Source organism: Etheostoma spectabile, chromosome 15 (genome assembly GCF_008692095.1).
Source record: "Etheostoma spectabile isolate EspeVRDwgs_2016 chromosome 15, UIUC_Espe_1.0, whole genome shotgun sequence".
Classification (NCBI taxonomy): domain Eukaryota; kingdom Metazoa; phylum Chordata; class Actinopteri; order Perciformes; family Percidae; genus Etheostoma; species Etheostoma spectabile.
Window position 1 is genome coordinate 20,829,726 of NC_045747.1, and position 9,582 is coordinate 20,839,307.

A 9,582-nucleotide genomic window follows, 5' to 3' on the forward strand; every position below is an offset into this window, starting at 1 on the left:
AGGAAATGTCTTTTTTTTTTTTTTTTAAAGATCTGATGCAGCTTGGATATGTGTTATTGGTTAACTAAATCCAAATTACTGCAAATACCTATTTCTCCTGTTATCTTTTAAAATGTGTGAAAGTGCAATCAATGTACAGCGATACTTGTTGTATTTTACTTGCAGTAGTAGGCGTCTCTTTATGCAGTTTACTTTAGAGACACCAGTTTCACTTGTTTGTGTATTATGAGGTGTGAATACACTCTGAAGGGAGAAAGGACTCTTTCCCATGAAACGTTTGTGTCAGCTCATCAAATAACCCTTTTAAAGCATAACAATGGCGTTTTACCTCATGATTGTTCTGTCAAGTCAGAAACACTGTATGCATTCTTTTACTTTACTGTTTTTCTTTTCCACTTTTCTTTGACAATAAAAGAAAACGGCATCTTGCTTGTCCAAATTATATATTCTACTTATTTTTACCCATGCTAGCAGGTCTGCCCTTGGTCCAGACTGAAATATTTCAACAACAGATGGATTATCATGGACTATGGTATAGACATTCATGATCCCAAGAGGCTGAATCCTACTGATCTTGGTGATTCTCTTAAGTTTCCTTTAGCTCCACCATAAGGTTGACATTTGTGGTTTAGAGTAAAATATTTTGACAACAATGGGATGGATTGCTGTGACATTTGGTTCAAATGTTCATGTTCTCCAGAGGATGAATTCTAATGACTTTTGGGATCCTCCGACAACATCTTCTTTAGTCAGATATCTCTATATCTATGTGGAAGATTGGCATACAACTTTGTGGAGGGATGTGAAGACATTTGAGTCCTCCAGTGGATGAATCCTGCTGAATTTAGTGATCATCATAAGATTTAAATAGTTTTTTATTTTTGGCGATCAGCAGCTTTATGTCTCTGTCGGTTGGTCGGTCCGCAAAAATATCTCCACTTAATAGCCACAGCAACTTTGTGTGTTCCGTGTTTGCAGCTGTTGCAAATAAACGCTTGTTATTGTCTCTCAACAACAATTGCATGGATTGTGATTAAATGCAGTTCATCGTTCGTGTTCCCATCAGGATGATTTGAAATGACTTTGGTCATCAGGTCAACATTTGAATGTTTACAGTGTTTTGCTTTATGAACAAATACACCTGCAGAACTAATGGCATTCCTATCAGCCTCAGCTGGACTCTGTGTTTACTGATAATTAGCAAATGTTAGCATGCTAACATGGTCAACATTAGAACTGCTAAACATCAGCATGTCAACATTGTTATTGTGAGCATGCCAGCATGCTGGTTTTAGCATCACAGAGCAGCTAGCATGGTTAGAGCCTCTTGTTTTCTTCTGCTTGCTGTCTTTCCCTCCCCCTTTGCTTTAGTGCGCCTGTACGGGAGATTTACGTTGGTCTTTTCCTGCTCATCTCTTTCGGGTCCTTGCTGTGATCAGGCAGTAGATGGGTAATAGTAGCAGGGGGTGGCTGGGTTTCTCTTTCAGGTCTTTGTCTGTGCTCAGTCAGACTCTTGTTCCCCATGGCGCTTGGATCTGTGGTCCTTCATTGGGTCAGTGTGGGGTCTAACAGGGACAAATGTCCCACGGCCCCATATATCACCGCTTGTCTGCCCCGCCGTAGACCACACCGTCTTTCTCTGACCCTGCAGATTAGCAAGGTGGCTCGCGTTTAGAGAGTCGGATGAATAGCGGCATGTAATCAAATGCAAATACGTAGAATTTAAGAAGCCTGCTTCCCCCCCAGGGTGGTGAACAGACGGGCTCTCTGTCAGTGAGCGTGTCCGTCTGTGGTCACTGATGAGGTAATGATGGCTGAGAGATGAAGGGCAAAGATAAAGTACTGTAACACTACACCTCTGCACGATGGACACCTGACACTCTGCTGGAAGAGCAGGATCCTGCATCTTCATGCCCAAGCCCGAGCGCTTTTCCGGGAAAGGAGAGCTGACGTTTCCCCTTCCTCCCCCCAAACCTGAGCTCCCTGCAAGCCCCCCTGGACAGCTATTGCCTGCTGGACTTAGCTCTCCAGCTGGATTACAGAGCTATATAATTATAATGTGGCATGCTGGTGAGATGAGAGGCCCGTAGTAACCTGATGCAGGTATTATTCCCTGGCCCTACTGACGGCTGCAGGTAAGAGGAGCCTCCTGATGAAACACTAACCCTTACTGCTTGTTCCAACCCAGAAACGCTGCAAACTGAAAGCGCTAAACGCCAACACCCAACGGTGCAGTCATTTACAATCAGATTCAGCTAAAATGAGGAAGGTTACTAATTGCTTGACATATTGTGCACATATTTTATATTTTTAAATTTGAACATTTTCATACCACAAATACACAATTCTTCTAAAACTTATTTTTTCTGCCTCATAAACCGAAGATGTAAGATTGCGATTTGTGATATGAATGATATTGACTTGACTTTTACACCATCATAAGACAACTGACAATACCACAAAATCTACTTGCTGCTCTGGAGCTTATGATCACATCACATTATATTAGACTGTATGTTCAAAGATGTATTCTGACCTCTTTAAGGAGTTCTCGTCAATGTTGGCTCAAAGTAACTTTTGCACAGCAGCCACTTTTGACCATAAAAAAACATAGTGTAAAAATACCACAGGTAAAAAAGAGTGATGACTGGTTATTTCTTCTTTCATTTTACAGTCAAAGTTGAGATTGACTTTGCACTCAAACAAACAGCAGTTGGACCACAATATGCATTTAGTAGCTGCTGATCATGATTGTCATCAGCATCTGGAAGTCAGAAAAATGGAAGCTTATCTAAAATTCAGATCATCTTATACGAGAAAAAGCTCTACTGAGTGGACTTTATGGCCAGAATAAACTTTGAACCTCATTGTGTGATAAATTGTGTCGGAAACTCCTGTTAAAAGTGAAAAAAGAAAAACATATTTCCCAAACAAATCTGGTATGTCCAGAAAGGCTTGAATAATATAACCCTAATTTGCACTGATCCACAGCTGAGATGCCTCTAATAATTTACAGAATATGTAACAAAGTGAAGAGAGAGAAAAGCATATTGTGTTAAAGTTCGGATGGATAATGTAAAGATATAGGCACTAGGGTCTGATGATGTGATGAAAATATGAGTTCTCTGCAGTTGGGACGTGTCTCTTTTCGTTGCCCCACAACTCCACTGGTATTCCTCTGAAGGAAGTCTTGGAAAACAAATGTTGGTGAGGGATCTGCTGGGAGCCCTGGAGAGCTGAAGCTTACTACGGGATCCCAAAAAAACAAGATGTGAAAAAGTGGACGAAGAAGAGATGGGGAATACATCTTTTTTTATCACACAGCTAATGAAAGACCTGTTTCCTGGGTAACGGCTGGTACTATTGTCATGTAGGACTGGGGGGTAATGGGTCTTCGGAGGCTGTGGGGTTGATTAGGGCTGTGGATGGATGGTGAAGCAGACAGAAAGAGAGGCTGGATGGAGCCCCAGATTTATTACAGTCCTGGTTTTGTGAAAGTTCACTTACCAAAGTGCTCCTTCTTTTAGATTTTTACTTACTAAAGGCTACTTTTCATGGGTGTGATAGCTTCCCTTTATTATGCATCACTTTACACTCAAGACAATCAAGCTTGAGCGTTTTACAGAGCAAAATAAAGTAGAAATCCTAAGAGAAAGCAAAAATAAACGCCTAAAGAGGCTTCATTAGAAATTAGGTTAGACTGTTACAGTCCAATACAGTATAAGTGTGTTTTTAGTTGAAAAAGTTTAAGTTAAAGAAGTCTGAGTGATGCCAAAATATGAAGAGTTGCAGTAATCATGGTTGAAGGACAAAGGTGTGGATGACTTTCTCCAGGTTAGAGGTTGAGAGAGAATTGATCTGAGTTTGAAAACATGGATCATATTTCATCATCTCACCTGTACCTGAAACAACACCAACCCACCAACGCATTGTTTAACATAGGAATGTTTTCAGTCCAAACACATTAAGAATGTGTACAGAAAAATTCAGGATCTGATGTTTTTAAAGGGCTCTCGCTGCTCGAATGTACCAAGAAGAATTACTGTACTTAAGTACAAATCTGAGGTATAAATTTTTAGTATTTTGTTTTCATGCCTTTTTATATTTCTACTCCACTTCATGTATCTGACAGCTTGAGTTTCAATAGAAATGAAGATTTTTACACACAAAAAAAATGAAGAGTTTATGACATCTGATATTTGGTTATGTATGAAATTTCCCAACAGTGTATACAGGTACAGCTGAAACCATTAGTCCATTAATCAATAAGTCGAATGACAGAAAACGAATGTGAAACTATTTAGATGGTTAATAAGTAAGTTAGCAAGTCATTTTTCATGTACAAACATTTCCTGGATTTTATTTTGATAATTTTGAATAATGGTATCAGTAATAATGTTGAGGTTTGAACTGTTGTCAAAAACAAAGCAAATATTGTGAAAATTGTAGATATTGTCAATATTGTAATTATGATGCCATTTCTTACTATTTTCACTCTTACAATAAACCAAACAAACATTAGCAGATTCAATAACAATAATAATTCAAAATGGGCTCCAACTCACCTGGCATTCACCAGTGCCATTCAACCAGGTGACTCTTTTTCAGTGTGCTGATCTGGCGGCCACATTCTACTTTACAATAAATTAAACACAAGATGAAGAAGCCTGTGGGATTACATGTCACTGGAATTACACCTCATGTGACAAAGAAAAATGGATTGATTGATTGATTGAATGTTGTTACTTTCACTGTAAAGGCTATAAAACACCAAGCTGACCATCGGTCCTCGTTGGGCTGACGCCGACCGACCGTTGCCCTAATTTGTGCATTGTGTCGCAAAAGCGTCTGCCTTTTTTCGGCTAAACATCTCATCTGACTGGCTTTTCAGCTAGAAAAAGAGAGTGAGGGAAAAAACAAACAAAAAACTTTGACAGGCACAGACAAGGCCCCTTTAATTTTTCAACTCATCTGATCAATCCAATGCATATAAAATGTCTAAACTGGCCAAAAATGTTCCTTCTAAAAAGGTTTGAATGATTGTAATATCTATTTTTGCACATTATGTTCATAAGGTGGGAAATGTCTAATGATATACACATAACTACTCGTGTAGGCATATCATTCCAACAATAGCATGTCTTTTAAAAGATACATACCAACATATATAAACTAATATAAACATATGAACTAACCAACAAAATAAACTATTGTTAATAAACTCAATATCCTATACCGTAATATTTAATATAAAGGCCGTAATAGACCTGTCTCTCTCTGCAACAAACTCCTAGCAAGCAAGCTAGTTTACCAGCCAGCCAGTCTCTAAATTAGTAAAATGTAATGTTTAATTCACATGCTCTTGTCACATTGAAGAAAAGCACATTGCTATTGCCAGATGAGTGACAATTTTGTCTGGCAAATTTTCTGTAACCAGTGTATGATGAAGGCATGTTGGGTTGGTGAAATTAGCAAGCTAACTTTAACTAATGAACCAGCAGTGGGCCGTTTGGTTGCTCCCCTCCGCTCCACTTCCACTCTTGGGGGACTTATTTTGCAGAGAGAGCAGTGACAGACCGGGAGAGGGACAGTCCGGTTAGCCATCTCCCAGTGTCTGCTCTCTTCCCAGCGGGGAGTGAAGCAGAGGGAATGTAGGCTTGATTCTGCCGCAGATCGATCTGTTTGTTGTGGGTAGCAGCATAGTGGCCCAATGATTAGCACTATGGCCAAACAGCAAGAAGGTTCTGGGTTCCAGGTCGTTCCGAGCCTTTCTGTGTGGAGTTTGTATGTTCTCCCCATGTTTACGTGGGTTTCCTGCAGGTGCTCTGGTTTCCTCCACCATCAAAAACATGTACTAGGTTCTCCGGGCAGTGCCCTTGATCAAGACACTGGATCAGATCTGCTGTAAATGGCTGTTAACTGCTCCCTTGAGGGATAGGTTAAATGCACAGAATGAATTTCGCTACATTTACAGTATGTGTATGTGACAATAAAGTACCTTTTACATTTATCATTGCACTGTTATCATTTCCTTGTTGAATGATGGATAGATTACCGCCACCCTCTGGTATTTAGAGTTATTTCCTCTCACGCAGGAGCCGAATGAAGGTAGTACTTGTCCGTTGGCTGTATTCTCTGCGGTGTGTTCCAGTTCTAGTTTTTGGCCAAGAGAAAGGCAAAAAGGGCTGGTGAGGGACGACTACAGGATGGGACATTCAGTCATTGTTGCCACTAGTCCCTGGCCGTCGGCTTGGTGTGACAGGGCCTTGACAGAGTATTTTTACAGTGATGTGTTAGTACTTTTACTGCGGTGAAGGTCTGAATACTTCCTTCACATCTGTAGGTTCTTTGGTGAAGTAGATGAGGGTGTTGTCAGTATAACAATGAAAAGAAAGGTTGTGTTTTGGTTTCAGAAGTATATTAATAAAGAAAAGGGCCGGGCCCAGTATTGCACCTTGTGGGACTCCAGGAGGATGAAGATGTGTTGGATGGACATTTCAGGAATGTTTTCAGGAGGTGAACTGCCCAAACGGTGACTTGAATCAGACACAAAATTAAGTAAAATAGACACTCTTCCATTCACAAGACAAGTGAACCGTGAAACATATGATATTTTGAATTTTATCTTAATATCACAGCAGTTAATTAAAAATCAACATGATAAAATACATCACAGTGGCTCTCGGGTTTTGTAGCTGGTGGTGAGTTCAACAGGTTCAAAAAAACATAAAAGAACATGTTAATAAGCTGACATTAACTTTTGATATCATTTCCACTTGCATTCAGAGACATTTAACTTGTTCTTTCGGGATTGTGTGCATTACATATTTTCATTAAAGATATTTGTGTCTCTTTGTGTAAGATGTCTTTGCATCAATAACTACTAAAACACAACTCTTTGCTATAAAAGCAGGAATATCCTGTCAGTGCCATATGGCTACTGATGTGTCCAGGGTGTTAGGGTCAGGACAAAGATTTGTAGTTCATTGTATGCAGGGTCTTCCAGATTACGGTGGGTGTATGTTTGGGGAGTGTGTGTTTGCATGTTTGCCTCTGTGTGAGTTTGTGTGTGTCCACTGTGGCAGTGCAGGCTGATGCTTCTTTGTCAGGAAGACACAGGCAGAGCGGTAATCTGACATCCATCACAGGCTTAGTGAGCAATACACACTCGGTGTAACAACATGGAGACAATACCCAAGGAAACAGTGGGAGGGCCTCTTTATTCATTACGCAGGGCTGGGGGACAATCTTTTGTAGGTATTTTTAGAGACTGAATGAGGCGGCAGAAGACCAGCATGACAAAGCCAGTTCTGTAGTGACCACTAAACCTTCACAGAGAGCTGGGAAACGTCTAGAAGAACTTAGAAACTTCTAGAAGTAATGTGGGTGTTCACCAGAGAAACCTTGCAGCCATAGGTATACAGAGATACTACCTAAACTCTTGCAGGCTTTTGCGCACTCAATTATTAAATGTCTTGAAAAATAGTGCCAATAGCTGCCGTAAATGGTAGAAAAAATCCCCCTGGACCCCTTAGGTTTGGGCTGAGGCCTGACTGTTTACAACATCTGACTCTGCCCCTGCATGTTTAGATCTGACGAAGACACACCTGTTGTTGAAACGCTATAGTCCTCTAAAAGGTTTGTTGGCCCATGTTTATTTGCTCCAGTATACTTTGGAGTTTTGTGTTTTGCTGTCCAGGTAACACTAGGTTAGTGACTCACTGCAGTGACAGAACAATGGTCTCTAAATACTAGAGTCAGTTACCAAACATATTCTCAGCTTACATTCCCTTCTGTGCCATTTCACACCAGCGTGTGCCTTGCTTACTTTACCATACTCGTTCTTTTCTCATGCAACGCCGTGGCAAAAAAAGAAAAGGCATGTTCCTGCAGAAAGGTGTTTAAATGATGTGGCAACATATGCTTTGCTAACACTGTATATATAGACTATGTAGAGTGTGATAATGATGCTGAGGGGAGGTGTGCAGCAGCAGCATCTCATCCACATTGTCCTGGAGGAACATGATACCTGCGTGTGCTGCTGAACCCTCAGAGAGGCTGAGCTGCTGAGGCGATCCCTGTGGAGGCAGGAAGAGGGAAACGCACTGAAAAAACAAACAAACAGAGTCTGGCTGCTGGGGGGCAGGCTCAGCCCTGTGCGCGTTCTTGGCGGCCACAGTTTGACCTTGGCGTCCGGGCATGCCCAGGCCTGCCTCTCAATGCTGGGTGGGAGACTCACCAAGCTGGTTGCAGGATTTGGACCGGCTCAATGAAAAAAAAAAAATACCACTCCGGGCAAACAAGGGCATAGTAATCTCGCTCCACTTTGCTCCATCTTTTGAATGATTTCTTTCTTTTTCCATTTCTCAACACTCATCAGATTCCAACACATGGCTTGGCCCAGTGCATAAGCATTTACCACAGAGGAAACTTTCTCTCTTTCTCCCGCTCTTCACTCATTCCTTTCCAAACTTTAATTTGATTTCTTTATGTCTTTGTTTGTTCCACAGCGGAGGGAAAGCACTGAAACACTGCTGCTTTACATATCTTAGACTCTACCCTCAATAGGTGAGCTACCGTGGCGACAGCAGCGACAAAGGCCCCCTCCACACACACACACACCCAGCCAGGCATGGTCCAGGCCTCGGACCCCCTTGCTGCTCAGCACAGCCAGGGATCTCTACACCAGTAGACCCAGGCCACCCCATTCACTGGTGCAGCATCACACCCCCAGCAAAGAGCAGCTCTGTTGTGTTTAGTGCATCCACAGAATGACTTGATTGGAGTGGACGTGGGATCGAGTGAGAGAGCGAGCTTCCAGGACGTTTTCCCAAAGAGCTCACAGTCGGGATGTTTCTGGCACTGCTCCCTCTCCCTCCCTCTGCTATCAGTCTGCTGCAGTGGGACCTTTCAATGGCAGCTGGCTTGATTTGTGATTTCACATGGCAGCGTGGTTTATCACCAGTGAAACAAATGCCAGGATCAGTTTCTGTTTGTAGAGCTTTTCTCTAATCCTCATTATCTTTAATCCAGCTTTGGGGGAAAACATCTTATCAAGTCATATTTCTCATCCAATTATGTCAAACTCGACTTAAACGTTTAGTGCATTTATTGGGATCATGAAGTATGAAACTGTTAAATCGATTTATTTTGCAATAGACCAGCCTTAAGGTCGTTTTATGGTTGCGTGTAAACTCCTCAAACGTCTTGACACAATCGGTGTTCTGCGTCGGGGTTGAACGGGTTTCTTAGCATCGTGGTGCATTCAACCGCCAGAACACTAGGGGGTGTGTGGTTTCCAGAGGGTCAATTGTGAAACTCTTTGTTTACTTGTGCGTTGGTGTGTGCCTCGAGCCGGCATGTGTGTGTTGGGGAGTGGGTGATCAACCGAGGAAGGAAAGTAAGAGAGTGACGGCAATTGTCTTCAGATTGAGCAGTGACTCTAGAGTCATAGTGAGAGAAACAAAGTCTCTCCCCTGTGCTTTCTGACCACGGTGGGAATTCGTAGCAGGAAAAGTTAACCCTCTCTTTGATTTCATGTTGTTTATGGACAAAGAGAACCAGGAAATGAGTCGGGGGGGG

The 9,582-nt window shown here is 41.8% G+C and overlaps 1 protein-coding gene across 1 annotated transcript in view; it reads left to right on the plus strand.

Annotated features, from left to right (window-relative positions):
• The window catches only part of foxj1a (forkhead box J1a), a 6,587-nt gene extending 6,166 nt beyond the window's left edge, over positions 1-421 (plus strand). The window contains exon 3 of the mRNA XM_032538110.1: positions 1-421. This exon is cut by the window's left edge and continues 2,764 nt beyond it. The gene's annotated coding sequence lies outside the window, so the exon portion shown is untranslated.
• Positions 422-9,582: the final 9,161 nt, after the last annotated feature.